General features: G+C 37.1%; 1 protein-coding gene and 1 non-coding gene across 4 annotated transcripts in view; both read right to left on the bottom strand.

Annotated features, from left to right (window-relative positions):
* COP1 (COP1 E3 ubiquitin ligase) overlaps positions 1 to 20,744 on the bottom strand; it is a 259,690-nt gene that overhangs the window by 14,218 nt on the left and 224,728 nt on the right. The gene's annotated exons all lie outside the window — the stretch shown is intronic.
* On the bottom strand, positions 11,926 to 12,066 carry LOC122476643. The gene has a single exon (XR_006295567.1).

The raw sequence follows: 20,744 nt of genomic DNA on the forward strand, positions 1-20,744 counted from the left end.
TGCTAAAACTAATAAACCAATCTAGCAGGGTTGTCAGATATGATGTCATTATATAAACACCAATATACAGTATTTCTATAAATTAGCAATGAATAATTAGTAAATGGATTTTTTAAAAATACCATTTGTAATGACATCAAATACATGAACCACTTAAAGGCTAAAATACGCATAAGACCTACACACTGAAAATTATAAAACAATGTTGAAAAATATCAAAGAACACCTAAATAGATGGACAGAAATACTATGTTCATGGACTTTCATACAATAAGAATGGTTTTATGTGTAAACCTTGGTATTCACTCTGATAAACTTTTAACTAGAAGAAAGATACCTATTAAACAAAATCAGAATATAGCCCTTTTCATATTTTTCCTCAACTCTTAAGCATTATGTAAAACTGATTTCTCCTCTCAGAATGAGACTAAATAATTTTGTAGGAAAAAAGTGGAAATAAAAAATTTTATGTTAACAAATTTGAATATTTAAACCAAGTAGAAAAATTCTTATAAAAAAAGCTGACCAAAACTGAGCAAGAAGAAATAGAAAACATGTATCATCCTACAGGCATAAAAAAAGAAAAAGTCAAGTGTCAAAATATTTTTTGACCTCAGGCTTACATGATTTTATCTGAAGTTCAGCCAAATATTCCAGAACAGAGTTCTTGCAATATGACACATATTTGTCCACAGAAAAGACGACTCCTTGACTTGTTTCATGAAAATATAATTAGGAAATCAAAATATGACAAGAACAGGGGCACCTCAGTGGCTCAGTTGGTTAAGTGTCCACCTCCTGGTTTGGGCTCGGGTCATGATCTCACGGTTTGTGAGTTAGAGCCCCACATCAGGCTCCGTGTTGACAGCTTGCCACCTGCTTGGGATTCTTTCCCTCTCCCTCTCTCTCTCTGCCCCTCCCCAACTTGTGCACGTACACACTCTCTCTCAAAACAAATAAAATAAAATGTGACAAGAACAATGCAAGACAGGAAGATTATAGGCCTATGTTATTTGTGAAAATAGATGAACAAGTCCCAAATGAAATTTTAACATAAATATATACCAATATAGGCTTATTCCAATGAGGCAAGACTGAACTAAAATTAGAAAAAAAAATTAAATTATCTATCACGACAATATTTAAACAATTATTACATCATCCTCAATAGGTACAAAAGAAAGCAATAATATACTCCAATTTCATTTATGATAAGAATTGTCCACAAGCTGAAAGGTGAAAGAAACTTCCTTATAAGGTTTCTACAAAAATTTACAGCAGAGATTATACATAATTGTGACATACTCAAAAGTTTTCCCTTTAGCGAGTAACAAGACGAAGATGCCAGTTATCATCACTTCCATTCAACATTATACTAGAGATCCTGGCAAAATAATAAAGCAAAATGAATACAAATTAGGTATAAAATTGGGAAAGTAGAGATTAAACTTTCATTACTTGTGGATCATATTATTAAGTACATACAATATCTCAAGAATGTAGGAAATGGATAATTAAAATTATTGAGAGAGTTTAGCAAGCTGCTGGATTAAAAAATGGGGACAATAACATACCATTCCTCAGGGGTCACTGTGACACCTTTCTTTCTAATACTTATTGGTTTACTTGAACTGGCAATATACATATGTGATAAAAATTCAAATAGTACAAGAGAATAAGGGATAAGTATCTCATTCCCCTGTTCTGAGTCTCTGAAGCAACTACCATGATCAGAAGTGAAATCTTTCCAGATAAACTAGCATCATTACCGTGAACTTCAACTGTATGGTAGATCAAGCACACCTTCGGGGCTTTCTCAAGATGTAAAAGAATCATAAGTTTTCTATCTGGCGATTCTACTCTCTCTTTATCTTGTCTGAGTTTCAGGTAACAAACAACCCTACTTCCAACTTGGGATTTCATTCTTGTTAAAGTGACAAGCCATATTTTATATTCAATTCCAAGCCTCTTGATCACCTAAGAGAAGTCCTAGGTTTCCCTTACAGAAAAAGCAAGTCCACAGAGCTCACTTCTATATTCTGCACATATTATTAATTGGTCTTCGGGATGAAATGGACCGAAGTAAGACAATCCGTATCCTTAAAATCAAATTAACTTAAACATGTGGGTAAAAATATGCTATACAGATAGACAGCCAGAGTGGCAAAGTGGAAAAAACAGTCACTGGCGTCAGAAACACTTAAGCTCAGTGGTCTAACACTTCCAAACTATGTCATCATGGACAAATTACTTAACCTCTCTAAATCGCAGTCTTCTCATCTGTAAAATAAAACTGATCTCATCTGTAAAATAAAACTGTAAAATAAAACTGTAAAATAAAACTGTAAAATAAAAAAATGAAGGGAAGGGAAGGGAACTAATAGAGTTGTCATCAAATGAGATACATACAGAAGTATCCGGCACACAGTATGCATCTTGTAAGTGGGTGTTTTTAAGGAAAAGTTGCTTCTAGTTCTGGGTAAGAGTTTAAGAAAAAGAAGGTAGCCAAAACTGCCAAAAAACCATGAGGAGATGAAAGGATTGTTTAAGTAATAATGGGTTATTGGATTTGGCATTAGATGACTTGGTGACCTCAAAAGCAACTCTACCTGAAGTTCAAATCTGTGGCATTTAAGGGCCTTTGCACAACTTCCTGAAGCTAACTCAGTCTTTAGAACTTGGCTTTGACAGAAGCTTCTGGAAAAAGCTTTCTCTAATCTCTGAGGTGATAAGGTAACTCTCTCCAAAATGCTTCCACAGAAAGAATAAATGGCCATTATCACAGCACTATCATGCCATGATAGTGGCTTCAGTATGAAGTTTATTAATTTCATGCCATTTTATTCATCTATCATTAGGGTAGATATTACATGCCAGGTATTCTACTATGTACTGGGTTCTGAAGATGAGGAAGACGTGATGTCTGATATTGAGATTACAGACTGGGAGGGTAAATGGAGGTTTAAATAGAAAATTACTATATTATTATAAGAAATATAGAGTTCAGAGGGGCATATAAGGAAGCAAGAAGGAAGTGATCCTCTACCAGGGAGAGATTTAGCAAGGCTTCAAACATAAGACCACAAATGGAACATGAAAAAGTTGAAATTTCTCAAGAGAAAAGATAGAGGATATTTTAGGCAAAGGGCCATGGTCATGCAAACGTAATGAGTCTGGGGGGAAAATGGTGTTTGGGAGTGATGAGAATTGTGAGTCAGCTTGTGTATTAGTTGATTAGATGAGAACAACAGGCTGAGGTAAACACACAAATGAACTCTCTCATAACTAGAGTTAGGATGTTATTTATGGATAACAAGGAATCAATGGCAAGGAAAAGACAGAATTAATTTTTCTAATAGCGTTCTATTCCTTCAGTGATGTCTCATCCCCCTCTCACACTCCCCAGGCACCTAGAGTCATTGTCTTTAATCCTATCTCTTAAAAAAATTCTTCAATCCACATCTATTAAGTTAAGCAAGTGAAATTCTTACAAAAAGAAAAAAGAAGTTGTATGCTGGTAAGTGGAAGACAATAACTGTATCCTCAGACACAGCTCAAAAGCTGTGTTTTTTTAAGCTTTTTTTTTTAAGTAGGCTCCACACTCAACAGAGGGCTTGAACCCACAACCCCGAGGATCAAGTTATATTCTCTACTGACCAAGCCAGCCAGATACCACCAAAAGTTGTTTTCTTGAAATGAATATATGGAAACATTCATTCATTCATTCATTCATTCATTCATTCCAGAGGGAGAGAGAGCACACACTTGTGAGAGCGAGCAAGCACAAGTGGAGAGAGGGGAAGGGGCGGGGAGGGGGGGAATCTTAAACAGGCTCCACACTCAGCAGAGAGCCCGACAAGGGGCTCAATTTCATAACCTTGAGATCATGACCTAAGCCAAAATCAAGAGTTGGCCGCTTAACCGACTAAGCCACCCAGGCACCCCATACTCACTTTTAAATAAACATGTTTGTAATATGTGAGGCCAACTTTTAAGTATTTTTAAAAGGAAATTGAATACAGAAAAAAAAATTATTTAATAGCCTACCTAACTACACGTACAATCTCTTCTCAGTATAATGCCCTCTATACATTGCCATGAAATTATTCCCATGTGATAATATCATCTCCCTAGACGGCAGGCTTTAGGAGCTTACTAATGCTTACATAAGAAAGCCTACACTTTGGGGCCCCTGGGTGGCTTAGTCAGTTAAGCATCTGACTCTTGAACTCGGGGTCATGAGTTCAAGCCCCACCTTGTGCTCCAAGCTGGGCATGAAGGAAGGAAGGAAAGGTGTGGGGGAAGGAAGGAGAGAAGACTGCACTTCTTGTTTCAGCATGGCATTCAAGACTATGTAATCTGGAACCTCTCTCATCCTCCAACAGAGTTCCTACCCCACTTTCTTTACTTAGGTTACTCGATTAGAAGTTTCTGAGACATCTATTGCAGTTTCTTTCATCTATACTTTTGTTCACACTGTTCTCCAGCCTGAAGGCCGTACAGAAAAAGAGCCAGGTAGACCTGGATTCAAATTCTAACTCTACTATTGCTTTTTTTGTTGTGTTACCTTGGGTAAATCAGTTAACTTCTCTGACCCTTAATTTCACTTGTAAATAGAGGTCAAAAGTATATACCGTAGGGGCGCCGGGGTGGCTCAGTCAGTTGAGTATCTGACTTAGGCTCAGGTCATGACCTCACGGTTTGTGAGCTCGAGCTCTGCATAGGGCTCTGTGCTAGAGCCTGCTATGGATTCTGTGTCTCCCTCTCTCTCTCTCTGCCCTCCCCCACTCATGCTCACTCTCTCTCTCTCAAAAATAAACATTTAAAAAAAAGTATATACCTTAAAAGACTTATGGTGAAGATTTTGAATTGAGAGAACACTTAGCATATAATGCCTGGTTGGTACTAAATAGATGATGGCTTCTGGTCTTCTGTCCAGGTCTTTACCTGTCCTTCACCTGTGTCTTAAGCCTTCAGAAACCCTGTATGTCTTTATGAAGTCCAGCACAAGAGCCGATATCTTCATAAAGTCTTCTATAATTCTCCCTATTAGAAGTAATGTCTCCCCCTCTAGGGTCAATACTTTCAGGAGTAATTCTGTTAGAAGGATTTCTTTCATTCAGGCTTATCCCACAGATGTTTATAAATATTTATATAGGGTTGCAAACCATCTAAATATATTTTATATACTTAGGAATATATTTTATATATTGCAAAATTAATATCTAATGAATTAAAAACAGGTGCAAGTTGTTCAGTTATATGGATTAGTGTAGGAAGTGTTGAAGATAATGACAGCAACATTTATTATTTCTTGACTGGTCATTAACCTTGAGTTTCTCACCTATCTCAATAACTTTTCATATATTTTCTAATTTTGTTCCACAATATGATGTGGAAGATACTATTATTCTGATTTCATAGAAGAGAAAACAGAGGTACAGAAAGGTTGGTAACCTGCCCAAAGCCTCGGAGCTAGTATTTAGTGGCCACAGGAAGCAAATCTGACAATCGGACTCTAGTAGTCTTAATCAGAACACTACCCTAAGACAGAAGTTCCAAATGGCACATGATCCCCCCTTCCCCTGAGATGTTTTAAAAGCACAACCTTGCCAAATAAAAATCTCAAAAAACTCAGAAACCATTTTCTCCTCCAAAGCAACTTTATGGTCTGTGTTGTAAAACTCAGGAAGGCAAGTTCTTTGGAGATTTTATTGAGGGGAAAAACAAAGCTAAGACATATGATCTTTAAGACTGAGTCTTCCTGTCAAGTGACAGAACGTTATTAGTGAGAGGGCAGATGTAAAGTACACTGAAATACTATTCACATTTGTCTTCTAAAAGCCAAGAGCTGCAGCTGAGATAGTAAAAATTAATGTAAGTGGTCTGTCTTCAACAGTTTGTACTACAAGCACTGAATTTTCTTCTTAAAGTGTCCACTGAGTTAAACCTGTACATCCATTTAAATTCTCTAGGCAAACACTCAAAACGATGAAACTGGTAAATCACTATGTACAACACAAAGTATCTGCAAATACAACTCCCTAGAGGACACAGAACAGTGAGAAAAGTGGCTGAATTTCATATTCTTCCTTAAATAAATATTAATAAAGTATATAAAAATGTGAGGTAACTAGACTTCAACCAAGAACAACTCACAATCTACATCTATCTGTTAATTCCTTAATATTCTTTCAATAGAGTTTTTTTGTCTTATCTGGCCTTCTCTTTTTTATGAACAGCTACCTCCTTTTCTCACTGCCAGAAAAGGGTGTTAATTTGGACTTCTGACCACGGTGTCACTGCAAATAAAAGACCATACATACTCTCGGCTCTTTTTATACCAAGATTGGGGGCCTTTGCCACATTTTTTTCTCTTTGGGGTGGGATGGAAGGGTGGGGATATTTATATTTAAAATACTTCTGGAAAACTACAATGGCTTTTCTCTTCGCATATGAATTCATGGACTTGGTATACAGTCAAATCTGACTTTGCCTCAGGATCCTGCAGCCACAGAACGCTTTCAATTGCATTTGCCCCTTCAGCTTTCCTGTTCATGTATGATCTCTAGTTGCTTTAGGAACATCCTTTTCCTCTCCTCTGACATGAGATGCAAATATAATATGCAGAGATTTTTAACAGTTTTCTTTTATCAATGCTCTGTTAAATCATACTGTTCAATCATCCAGTTTCCTCGACCCCTTTTTATTTTCTTCAAAACCATCCCTAAACCTTTATAAACTTCTCAACAGCACCCTCTGATTTATATACAAACAAGAGAAACTACTCAAAGTGCTGACATGTAGTTGCTTCCTCTTACTGAGACACAGTGGCTTTCCTAACATGCAGAAATCATTCTTTTATTAGGACAATAGAGTAGATCTCTTTTATCAAGTTTATATCATTTCTGGATCTCAGAATTATATGCATTACACTTTTGTCTGGATGTGATTCATAAGAAGAGTCCTCCAACTTGACTGGAGTGTGTTCACTGACCTTAATCCAGCCATAAATCTAGGCTGAATACGGGAGCACGTGAGAGCCCACAAAAAGATACCCAAATACTGGTTCCAAAATGATCTTCAAAGATTTTTAAATGAATGCCATTTGTAAGCCCAGCAGTTGTTGTTGTTGTTGTTTTGTCCCTGAGCTTTCTTTCAGCATGTGGTTTTTCTGAACTGACTTCATGAATATATATATATATATATTCATATATTTATATATATATTCATATATTTATATGAATTTATTTATTTATATCATTTATTCATATATATATTCATATATTTATATATATATATAAATATGTCTAAGAAAGAATGAGCACAAAACCACAATCAATAAGAGATCCTACTCTTTAAACTGAAATGTTAGTTAGCTTTCCCTGCCTTCTAGAGAGGATCCTAAGGCTGAATTATTTGTTTGAATTGAATTTATAAGACAGACAATAAATGAATTTTTTTATCTTAGAATCTAAGATTCTCATTTTACTACTATCTCATTTTACTATCTTGGAGAAGTAGTAAAAAACAAAAAACCAAACTTCTTTTTAAAATTTTTTTTTTTCAACGTTTATTTATTTTTGGGACAGAGAGAGACAGAGCATGAATGGGGGAGGGGCAGAGAGAGAGGGAGACACAGAATCGGAAACAGGCTCCAGGCTCTGAGCCATCAGCCCAGAGCCTGACGCGGGGCTCGAACTCGCCGACCGCGAGATCGTGACCTGGCTGAAGCCGGACGCTTAACCAACTGCGCCACCCAGGCGCCCCACAAAAAACCAAACTTCTATCATTATCACATAACCCACTGTTGACGACTACAGGCCAGTTAATGTGCTAAGGACTTAATATGAATTATTTCACTCAGCCTCCACAATGCAGTCTTCATGAGGAAATTACCATTTTCATCCTCAATTTAAAACAAGGGAACATGATCTTAAAGACACTTGGTAACTTGTCCAAAGCCACAAACACAGGTATGGAATAGCAAAGCCATGAATCAATACATGAAGACTGATAACAATATATCAATTGTGGGTCTGTAGCATACTGATTTAATAAGCTTATAGCATGCCTGGCCCCAACCCAAATTTACAAAATCAGAATGGAAGGAGAAAGGCATCTTAGGTGAACATTTGAAATCTATGGCAAAACCTCGACTCTATTATATATGGATGTTACATTTCAAATCTCATATACTTAAGAGTCCTTAAAGCCTTTCTCTGTGTAGAATTTGGTCCTTTATATAATCTCCCTAAAAGTATGACTTCAAGTGCTGTCATTGGAGAAAAGGGCTTGGCCACAGATCTAAGGTGGAAGAGAGTATTCTATAGTACTCTACTCCTCCCTGCCAATCCCAATTCAAGATCTGGGAGACTGTGGAGTTTCTTCGTCACAAGGAAACACTTGCAAGATCATCCAGTTAAATCCAAATCCTTTTTTTCTTCCCTACCAATTTCCTCACTTTAAGATGATACTGGGTCCCTATCTAGCATAAACTTTTTATAAAGACTATCATCAATAGAATGATATAGTCATAATCCATGATTAATAAAATGAGTCATTATTTTAATAAAATATATTATATTCATCATACTTCATTTTTTATTCATTTAAATACCTGTTCTTTATAACTAACTTATATAATAAGAGGAAATGAATTACTCAGCTAATCAAAAGAACTTGCAGGGACCCCTGGGTAGCTCTGTTGGTTAAGCGTCCATCCAACTCTTGATATCAGCTCAGGATGTGATCTTGCAGTCATGGGATGATCCCCATGTCAGGCTTCACACTGTGCGTGGAGCCTCCTTGGGATTCTCTTTGTCTCCCCTCTCCCCTGCTCATGCTCTCTCAAAATAAATAAACATTTAAAAAAATTTTTTTTAATTTTAAAAGGACTTCTAAATTTGGTGGCTTATCATATTTTCAATTTCAAAATTCTTAAGCTTTATAATTAAGATTTTCCTGAATAATGGAAACATCCATATTGAAGATTTTTTATAATCATTCTAAGACAAAGTGGACCAGATTTTTTTTATGGCAAACTAATGATGCTCTAGGTGCTAGATATTTCCTATACCTAGATTTATGAAAGGACAGTACTAATCAGAAGACATCAATGCATATGAAATTCAAATTTTATCTAAAAGTAAAAGAGCCTAATGCGATAATGACTATAAATAAAATACCAGCCCACTGAATTTTACCACTGGATCTGTTCTCTACATGAAAATTCACATTCATTAAAAAGGATTTGGTATCAACTGCTCCACTGGGAAAATGACCATATACACATATACAGATTAATCTACAATTTCTTTGTAGGATTTCTTCTAAGATGTTTTACCATTTTGAAAGGCTAACAATACATCAATGACTTAGACTTCAAAGCAGTCAAAAATCATGTCTAAGTGTCAATTCGGAAATGCACAGACAGAAACACATACACACAGAGGAAGGAACTGGAAGGAGATCCACCTCTGCCAAGAATCTACCTCTACCGGAATCACCAGATTATCATCTCGCCTCTCTACCTCAAACTTCCTGTTTCCTGTTAAGACCTTTTTAAATTTGGTATCCACAGGAACCTGTGTTCACATTTAGAGCATACATAACACATACTGTTCTCAGGGGTGGATATTAAAACTATTTAACAACAGGAACAGGCACCAACCTAGCAGAAGAAAATTAATATAGCTATGCCATTACTTCTGTGACTGCCCCTGATTTTAGCATATCCATGGCCATAAAAGTAGATAAAATTCTATCTAGTCTTTAAGTATAACAGTAAAGAGACAATACATATTCCACCTTCTAATGGGACTTAAGTTCATATTGTGAGGATCGAATTCTGAGCTTCCACAAGGAAGAATGGGTAACTGATGGTACTAGGGCAGTGTACAAAATATGTACTTGCCTTCACATTCAAATAAATCCATCTCTAATTACTATGTCAGCTTTGATGTGTCATACATGAGGGTCACTTGATTCCTATATTCATGTATCTGGTTTGAGTAGAAGCCAGCTGTCATCTACTAGATTTACTGGAGTTTGTGGAGGAGTAAGGGGCATATATGATCTGGCAGCAAAAGGGGGAGAGCACACACAGAACTACAGGGAAGATGAAATGGAAGAACATGGTAGCAAGCAGGTTCAAAATGACGGAGACACTGCAAAGTATTTAAGAACGCCTGGTTAAGTACTACATTTCTCGGCCTCGGCTGAAACATCCCAGAAAATGATGGAGTGGTGGAGACACCTCTCAAATATATTTATAAACAAATCCTAAGATAGATTCAGTCATAAGACATTCCTTTCCCTTTTGAATTAAGCCTCGATAATATTTGTGTTCAGAATTTTTAGTAAGAGGTCATTTTAGTGAAGGGTCTTGAATCTAGATTTGAATTTCTCATGTAACTAAGCAGAGCACAAATAATACAAGTGAGTACGAAATCTTAAAATCTTTCATCAAAATGAAGACCAGAGTAGACTAATGACTTCTAAAGAGTTTCAAAAAATAAGGCTATTCAACAACTGTCTGATACAATAATTGCTCAGCGTAAGAAATATATGGGGATTTCAGAACCACAAACAAGGACAGATCCTCACACAATTAGTTATAAATAAACCCAGCAGTGGCCTGCTTACAGCACACCCTAGTGCTGTGTACCACACCTCAGGGCATTAGAAATGCCACTGCAGCTCCCTCCGCTGCTATCCACCCCTCCCCTGCTGACAGAACACACACCCTGAAAAAAATCTAAGAATTCAAATTTAGTGCTAAGAAATTAATACTTAGTAGCTAGCTTTACCCCAGTAATGGTCATTCCTAAAATTTTTTATAGACCTAAAAAATCACATAAACTGTATTTTGGAACAGTCACTTTCTTAATGACAAATCAATTTTTAATGAGAAAAACTTCATGGAAGTTACCCCTGATCAGCTTCTTCATCTCTAAAATACTGACTGACCTCTACTGATAACCCTGATTAATTAAGTCAATGTGGTCTCTCGGAAAAAAAGTATTTCTATATTCATTCCCGTGGCTTAATCAAACAAACAAATGAAACCTATTTTTAAGACCATAAAATATCTAAAAACCAGTTAAGATGGACGCAGGAGTCTGCTGGTGGGAATGCAAACTGGTGCAGCCACTCTGGAAAACAGTATGGAAGTTCCTCAAAAAATTAAAAGTAGAACTACCCTTTGACCCAGCAATTGCACTACTAGGTATTTATCTAAGGGATACAGGTGTGCTGTTCTGAAGGGACACATGCACCCCAATGTTTGTAGCAGCACTATCAACAATAGCCAAAATATGGAAAGAGCCCAAATGCCCATCAACAGATGAATGGATAAAGAAGATGTGGTATATACACATAATGGAATATTACTCGGCAATCAAGAAGAATGAAATCTTGCCATTTGCAACTATGTGGATGGAACTAGAGGGTATTATGCTAAGTGAAAGTAGTCAAAGAAAGACAAATATCATATGACTTCACTCATATGAGGACTTTAAGACACAAAACAGATGAACATAAGGGAAGGGAAGCAAAAATAATATAAAAACAGGGAGGGAGACAAAACATATGAGACTCTTAAATATGGAGAACAAACAGGGTTGCTAGACGGGTTGTGGGAGGGGGGGATGGGCTAAATGGGTAAGGGGCATTAAGGAATCTACTCCTGAAATCATTGTTGCACTATATGCTAACTTAGATGTAAATTTAAAAAAATAAATTAAATAAAAGGGTAAAAAAATAAAAAATAATAAAATGCACAACTACTAAGTAAAAAGAAAAAAAAAAGACGGATGCAGAAGTAACCTCACTTGGTTGTCTATTAAAACTCCAGCACACTTAACTGTCACAGATATTAAACAAAATGGCACGAAAGCAGTACTTGGAATGCTGGTTTCTAAGGCTGTATGGAGGGGAACGATCGGACTTAGTCAGCTGCCCTAAGCCAGACAGAGACCTCCATGTTTATGTAGGATCACTGCAATTTGTAGACAAAAGGTATTTTTCCATTTGTCCACATGGTTGGTTCCTGCAGGTTCCATTTTTGGTGCGCTTCATTATTAAGAAGCCTTTTGTTATCTAGTCTTTCCTACAGCAATTTCCTGACTGCAGCAGATTCTCATTTAAATACACTTTAATGCATTCAAATAAACTAGAGAAAAAAAAAAACAGGATTCAGACAGATAATGGAAAAAGAACCATTAAACCATATAAAGTCAAAGTGATCTTTACTCTAGGAACAAAGGTTGTAAAGAACATGTACAAGGAAAGGAGGATTGAGATATACCCCCCAAAAATCACTCACCACCTTCCCTTCATTCCCAGTGGTTTCCAAACTCTTCTCCCTTCTCATTATCCAGCCCTAATCAACTTAAGTTTCCTTGCCACACAACAACTCAAATATTATCTCCAGACACCCACAACTTCCCTCACGTATCAATACCTCTGCACCTTGGATGCTCTCCTGAATAAAGCTCACGAACAATGTGCTTGCAATCACACAGCTGACAGAAAACAATTACTTGGTGTATACCACGGAGGGCCTCTGACCATTGAGTGTGCATTTCGAAGGGTGCTATCTGCACAACCCTCCAGAACACTCTGGCAAAACCGTCTGGAGAGTTCGGTGCTGCTCTAGGGCTACCACATAACACATGACAAACAGCAATGAATCTAAGACACGGGGCCCCAGACTGCATTTCAGTTCTGCCATAGCACTGCTCCACCTTCTTGGAGACTCAATTTCTTCAACAATAAAACAGGTAATTTTAGGTGCTTCACAGAATTTTTAAAGACTCAGAAGAAACCAAGTAAAGCATCTAACCAAAAAGGAAACGGAATATTATAGGCACCAAATAAGTGGCAGTTATTAAAACACTATAACCTAAATTTCTTTACAATTAAAAGGCAGCTGACTGCAGTATGACTATCTGAATATATCAGTCACCATATTCATGATCTTATAAAATTGACAAAAAACATAAAGTAGGCTCCCTAGCTTAAGTAGACTTAAATGTTATCTTAACTCTTTCCTAGAGCACTAAGTAGCTCTTATTACAATAGCTGCACATGTTGATATTTTTTGCTCTCAAACTAGAAGCAAGGAATAAACAGGGGCAACGCTAAATAAAGTACAATTAGAGAATAATACACTTGAATGGCAGCTGGCAAAATGCATTCTGTAGGTGTATCAGTAACTTAGAAACCAGAAAGCATAGAGATGAAACGGTTAACAGGAACAAAAAAGTAGGGATGGGGCTGGGAAAGGATGAGAGGATTTAGGTAAGTGGGAGAGGGAGAGCAAGGCAACACAGATTTCTTACGAACAATGTGAACACAGTTCCAGGCAAGAAAAGGAATAGTACTAGGCAATGAGCAAACTTACTTTTTTTTTTTTTTTTTAATTGTACTTTGAGAGAGGGAGAGTATGTGCATGCAAGCAGGGGAGGAGCAGAGGGAGAGGGAGAGAGTCTTAAGCAGGCTCCACACCAAGCGCAGAGCCCAGAAAAGGCACGAAAGCTCTATGCCCTGCTGTCACCACTGCCACCTTTTGAAAGACAGGTCTTTAACTCCAGCTTTAAGATCTTGATTTGCTACAAGCACTACAAGAATCTCCTAGACTGCATTTTTGTTACTGAGGAAATCAGAAAGAATCCCAGCCTATTACCCAATGTTTCCCTTGGAGTTGGTCCTTAAAACATCTTCCAAAGTGACTGACTTCCTGGGAACTTAGAAAGCCTCCTTATGTTGCTCTTGGAAGGGTTTAAGATAGTAATACCTAATGACCCCTGTGAAATGAAGAACGCAGGTCTGTAGTGGCCACTGCTGGAACACCTCTTTCCACCCTCCCAGATATGAACATTATAAACATTATTATAAATTATAAACATTACTAGAAATTTCCAGTGGGATCAAGACTGGATGTGCTGGGGATGGGATCTCTGCTTCTCCCATGTAATTCTAGGCTACTTAATAAAAGGAAAGAAGAGAACTATGCATTTCATAAAGATATAATAGCAACAACAACAAAATGGATGTTCCTGGCTCTCACCCTCAGAAACTCTAACTTAATAAGTCTGAGGTCTAGAAACTCGCATTTTTAATACAAATCTCAGGTAATTAATAATTCTGAAATAGATGATCAGTAAGATCATACTTTGAAAAAACGCTAGTACAGATATTAAAAACTGTCTATAGATGTTGAATTCAGAGAAAGGAGAAGTCTGCATTTTTCTGCTATTGGTTAAGAGGTTGTTGAGAGGGAAGTGGAGAGGAAAGATTTACTTGTTAAAACAAACAACAATAACAACAACAACAACAAAACCATTACTGAGTGCCTATTTACCTGATCCCATGCCAAGGCCAAAACAAGACCAAGATAAACAGGACAACAGTTTTTAATCTAATGAGGCTTCTGCGTTCAGTGACAATGATCACATACCTAAAGCTTGTTTTAATACTTTTACATAATCTATATAAATTTACTCAGTTATCAGTACTGGAATTCGAACTACAGAAGTAGCTCACAGTAGTTTAGTAGAAAACTTAATTTCATAAATGGGAATCTATGAAATTTTAAAATAAAATGAAATAAAATGAAAATCTGAGTACTAATAAACGTCCTATTCTCTTTTCTTCATGCTCCCTTTCCCACATTTTAAACTAGTCCATACCAAAGGAAAATACATGACATGGGCACAACTTCACAGAATGCAGATTTGAACTCTTCACCTCTATTTCCTTGTTCTTTTTTAATGTTTATTTTTGAGCGAGAGAGAGCGAGAGAGAGCGAGAGCGCACGCGCGCAAGTGGGGGAGGAGCAGAGTGAGAAGGGGACAGAGGATCCAGAGGATCCAAAGCGGGCTCTGTGCTGAGAGCCCAATGCAGGGCTCAAACTCATGAAATGTGAGATCACAACCGGAGCTGAAGTTGGATGCTTTATCAACAGAGCCACCCAGGTGTCCCAAACTCTTCACCTCTATTTTCAAGTGATGTTATTCCTGCAAAGGATTCAATAAGACTAAGGTAAAGAGTGGGTTAACACAAAGAAAACTAGAAGATGTTGACTTTTACTGCATGTGGAGTTACAGGTTCTTAAATATTACACATTTTTTTAAATATTTACGGTTTCTGAGGTGATGGGAAAAAGTAAGAGCTGTTCTTATGGGCCAACATTGTAAGACTTGAAGTCACGGGAAAATATAATGGGCTTCCTTGTGCAGCAGGAGCTCCTTGTCACCAGAAGTATTCAAAAAGTTTGAAGGACACCCCATTAGACATGTTATAGAATTCATTTCTACAAAGGCCAAAAGGTAAGGAAATCTAATGGTAGTCATCTACTCAACACTCTACTACTTGTGTAGTTACAAAACTCAGCACCGTACTTAAAAGACTTCCTGTCTAATGACATTCTAATATGTAACAAACAGGAAAGAAAAGGGCATGTGGGCACAGTGAGCAGCAAGGTCAAAGGCACAAGGGTTAATAAACAAATAAACAAACAAATAAACCATGATGGGGTGTTTGAGGGTTCAGTTCAGTGTTGCCGGAGTGCAGAATGTGCCTATGTAAGTGGCAGGTGACCATGCTGAAGAAGTGGGTAGGGGCTTGATAAAGGAGGGTGTTAAATGTCACATAAAGAAGCTTATATTTTATTCTATAATCATCAGGACATGACTGAGCATTTTAAATAGCTCAGGTAAGGGGCGCCTGGGTGGCTCAGTCGGTTAAGCGTCCAACTTCAGCTCAGGTCACGATCTCGCGGTCCATGGGTTCGAACCCCACGTCGGGCTCTGGGCTGATGGCTCGGAGTCTGGAGCCTGCTTCTGATTCTGTGTCTCCCTCTCTCTCTGCCCCTCCCCCATTCATGCTCTGTCTCTCTCTGTCTCAAAAATAAATAAAGGTTAAAAAAAATTAAAAAAAATAAATAAATAGCTCAGGTAAATTAGCCTGGGACTATTAGGTAATGGCAGGGGATGATGAAAGCCTGAACTAGCAGCGCTACATGACAGAGTAGCAGGGGACAGAACAGAATATGGAATCAAAATTGAGAGGGAAATGAGATCAGATTTGTGCTTAGACATGCACAAAACTTGTTTTTACATTTCTAAGACTCCATTCTTTAATGGTCAAAACTTTGTACTTACGTAGATTTGATTTTAAATTTAGGGATTACTGAAGAATAGGACTGCATTTAATAAAACTGAAAACAATCCAACATTTTTCATGTTGTAGTAAATCACCGCAACAGTCTATATTGTCTGAACTTCCACAGAAATTCCCTCGACTCGTAAGTAAAATACCAAATTGCCATAAAAGTGTCTTCACAACTGTCAGCTACATGTAAGAAGCCTGGCAAACTTCCTAGAAACTTTCCTTATCTGAGACTAAATAATTAAAAATCCTAATGGTTAAGATCCTGTCACGTCACAACTTCTAGATACCATCAGTATTTTCCTCACACTTCAAAAATTCTTGTTCCTGGCTAAATAGGTCTTGAGACTTTCATTAGAAAACAAATTTCAGATAAATGGTTTCATTGCTACTAACAATTCAGATACTGAATTGTCTTTTGTAATTGAGATTACTTCTGTCACTCAACTAAATGACTACATGTGGTATGGCGGGGAGGGGTGATTACAGATGAACATACGTTATAAACCATATTTTGCAAAAGGTAATTATCCCTAAAATGTTATAAGAAATAAAAGGCCTATTACTATTAGCATAGTTCTGAAATATGCTGACAATACACAAATTTAAATAGCAAGAAGTCTAAGATAATTAAAAGTGAACGTTAAAACCCCATATATCTGTAGAAGTAATGCAAGTACTAAAAACTAGAGAGCTGAGCTTAGAGACGGAGAAAGCCGGAAAGAGCAATGCCCCTATGATTGCAAGAAAAAAGCTGAACTACTGCTAATTAATGACATTTCTTGAACCTATTAAAGAACTGAATCACAGGCGAAACAATCTAAAACCAGAAGAAACTGGCGCCTGCATGGAGAGAGAATACCAGAGTACGGTAAAACCTGGGATGCGAGCAACTTGTTCTGCAAGTGTTCCATAAGACGAACAAGCATTTTTAATAAATTTTAACTTGATAAACGAGTGAGGTCTTGCGATATGAGTAGGACCTGACACCAAATGTCACATGATCACAACTGGGCTGATGGTTCTCTCTTTCTCTCTCTCTCTCTCTCTGTCTGCAGGATTGTGGGTGATCATTTCCCATGCTCAGATGCTTGGTCTCAGGCTGTGGTGTTTGGCAGAAATCAGTGATTTTTCAGAACATTGGAAGGTGCCCACAACTGGCAGTAGTGTACTTTTTGTCACTTCAAAGCACTTATGGACAGTCCCTTGCTTTTCTGTACAAGAGTCAGTTTAGGAATGCCTTGCTTCATTCCAGGTCAGGCTACCTGCAGATGTAGACCCTTTTCCCTGCTGCCTTATTGCCAGTTACATTAAATACAGCATATGACAAGAATTGATTAATACGGTACTGTAGTCAACATCCATGCGAGCGTATACAGTGGCCCCCACGCAGAAAAAGATTCCAATGAGCCAGTAGATAGCAGTGATTCCGTTAGTGATAGTGGAAGTCGTCCTACACAATAACCCTCCTCTCTTTTGTCTCCCTCATACCAGCCACAAAGGTTTTCAAAGGTAAGTGCAGGTTAATTTGTTTATTCTTACTATTTTGTATTTTATTATTTTGTCTTATATTACAGTATTTAATCCTGTTTATATGAATATTTTTAGGTTGCAGAACAAATCATCTGAGTTTCCATTATTTCTTATGGGGAAATTCGCTTTGATATACAAGTGCTTTGGATTACAAGCATGTTTCCAGAAGGAATTATGCACACAAACCATGGTTTTACTGTATTTGCTTACCTGAAACAGAAATAGCTGGACAAGCCAGTGGGAAGATTAAGTTAGCATTTAACAAAATGCTACAAGGTGGCTAGTACAAAAGTATGAGGTCCCTGCAGCCATAAACACTGGGAGACGGGTGCAGTATGCTCTTCCAAACTTTTCTAAAATCTTGGAAACACAACCATTTCCTAAAGCCATTGTTAAGAAAATACATACAGTAACAGTACATTTTGCATGATCAGTTACACATGCTAATTTTCAATAAAATTCTTTGTGGTAGTTTCTGTTGTCCTATCTTCAAGTTCACGTATTCTCCCCTCAGATTTGTCTGATACACACCTACTATGTCCTCTAAAGAACAAAAGCATTAGTCTGTAGGGAAATGGATGGGGAGGAGGGGTGGTCTGAGGGCACTGGTAGAAAGTAACTGCAGTTGAGGGAGAGGAACAGAAAACAAAGTGTTTTACTCTCAGGGGAAGGTCAGAAACATATGCTAGCATGACATTTAGAAGATGGGCAGAAAGAACTGTGAAGTCCACAACTCCAAGACCTAGGTTCATAGGACCAAACTTGGACTGAGGATTAATCCAAACTTCAAAGAATGTCCTTCCTCTCATAACCACCCCACCACATAAACAAGCACTAAGAAATAAGATTAAAAAGGAATATAGCAAGGATTACTACAAGAGACAGATTTGTTCCGGGAAACAATGCAAAGAGCAGACCAAAACCTCAGCAGAGAACACACTGAGAAAAATCCTCTGGCAAAGCAGCCAATATTCTACACACAAAGTATCACGAGAATATGGTGCTCTGAGGGTAATCATAGCAACAACAAACTTCAAAACAACCTCAATCATGACTACATTAACACAATCCCCACAATGAAGTCTGTGAGAATGAAAAGCAGGCTCACCCACAGCATAAAAAATATTTCCCTCAGTACCTACTGTCCCACACAACGCATGGCTTTTAACCAAATATGACAAGGCATTCAGGGAAAACCAATCTGAGGAGACAAAGCAATCATTAAACTAAATTCAGTATGACACAGATGTTGGCACTATGTGAAAATAACTATCATCAGTGCATTAAAGAAAAGAGTCCAATGAAAAAGGTAGAAAATGTGTAAGATCAGATAATTTCAGCAAAGAGACTTAAACTATGAGAAGGAATCAAACAAATGGTAGAAACCAAAAACATAGTAACAGAATGAACAATGCCTTTAATGGTATGATCAGCAGACTTGACAAATCTGAGGGAAGAATACGTGAACTTGAAGATAGGACAACAGAAACTACCACAAAGAATCTTATTGCAAATTAGCATGTGTAACTGATCATGCAAAATGTACTGTTACTGAATTTATTTTCTTAACAATTGACTTACTAAGTTTCCCAAGAAACTTGTTTTCAAGATTAATTCATCAAACACTCAGGTGATAATGCAAAATAGACAATTATTTACACTACAATAATGTTCCATTTACAAAAATAGAAATATAAAAAATTATAATTAAATTTATAAGCAAACTATAAGAAAATTTGTAATAGTTCTACATCCTTGTTTTTTTACTACTTCTTACCCATATCACATGAAAATTTTATTTCATATTCTTTCTTTAGATTCTCTATAAATACTTTCAGATCTACCACCAGACATACTGATTATCAACAAACTGTGAGAAAGAGTAAACCAATTATGGATGCACTCCTTTTATTTCAAATTTGGATATTTTACTCTAAACAATTCCTCCCATAAAGTTCATGTTAAAAGTTAAACATGTTTTACACCTATTCAAAGTTATACTAATAACTCATGGCATACCCCATAAAACATACCTTTAATAAGGTAGCTGATACACATAAACCCCATTGAAACTTCTTTTCGTAAACAGATTTAATATTTTTAGATGGGAAAAAGGTGTTTTTATAATCCTATTTACCTCTTCTTCTTTTTTATTTGTGAGATTACATGCAGAATATCAGCAATTATTACAGAGTTATTTTTTCTTTTTAATGTGTATTTTGTTAGAATAGGAATTCATGAGACTTTTTTAAATTTTTAAATTTTTTTAACTGAAGTGTAATTAACATAACAGTGTTATATTAGATTCAGGTATACAATATAGTGATTCATCAATTCTATATATTACTCAGTGTTCACAATACACATACTCTTAATCCCCTTTATGTCTTTCACCCATCCCCCACCCACTTCACCTCTGGCAACTACGTTTAATCTCTGTATTTTTTTTTTAATTTTTTAATGTTTATTTTATTTTTGAGAGAAAGAGTGAGCAGGGGAGGGGCAGAGAGAGAGACACACACACACACAAACACACAGAATCTGAAGCAGGCTCCAGGCTCTAAGCTGTCAGCACAGAGCCCGACGCTGGGCTCAAACTCACAAACCATGAGATCATGAGCTGAGCAGAAGTCAGAGGCTCAGTTGCTTCTGACTTCAGCTCATGTCAGGATCTCGTGGTCTGTGAGACCTTTTTATAAAAGCCCAAATGTCCACTGACGGATGAATGGATAAAGAAAATGTGGTATATATACACAATGGAGTATTACTCAGCAATCAAAAAGAATGAAATCTTGCCATTTGCAACTACGTGGATGGAAATGGAGGGTGTTATGCTAAGTGAAATTAGTCAGAGAAAGACAAAAATCACATGACTTCACTCATATGAGGACTTTTAAAGAGACAAAACAGCTGAACATAAGGGAAGGGAAGCAAAAATAATATAAAAACAGGGAGGGGGACAAAACAGAAAAGACTCTTAAATACAGAGAACAAACTGAGGGTTGCTGGAGGGGTTGTGGGAGGGGGTATGGGCT

This window comes from Prionailurus bengalensis, chromosome E4 (assembly GCF_016509475.1).
Source record: "Prionailurus bengalensis isolate Pbe53 chromosome E4, Fcat_Pben_1.1_paternal_pri, whole genome shotgun sequence".
NCBI classification, from domain to species: domain Eukaryota; kingdom Metazoa; phylum Chordata; class Mammalia; order Carnivora; family Felidae; genus Prionailurus; species Prionailurus bengalensis.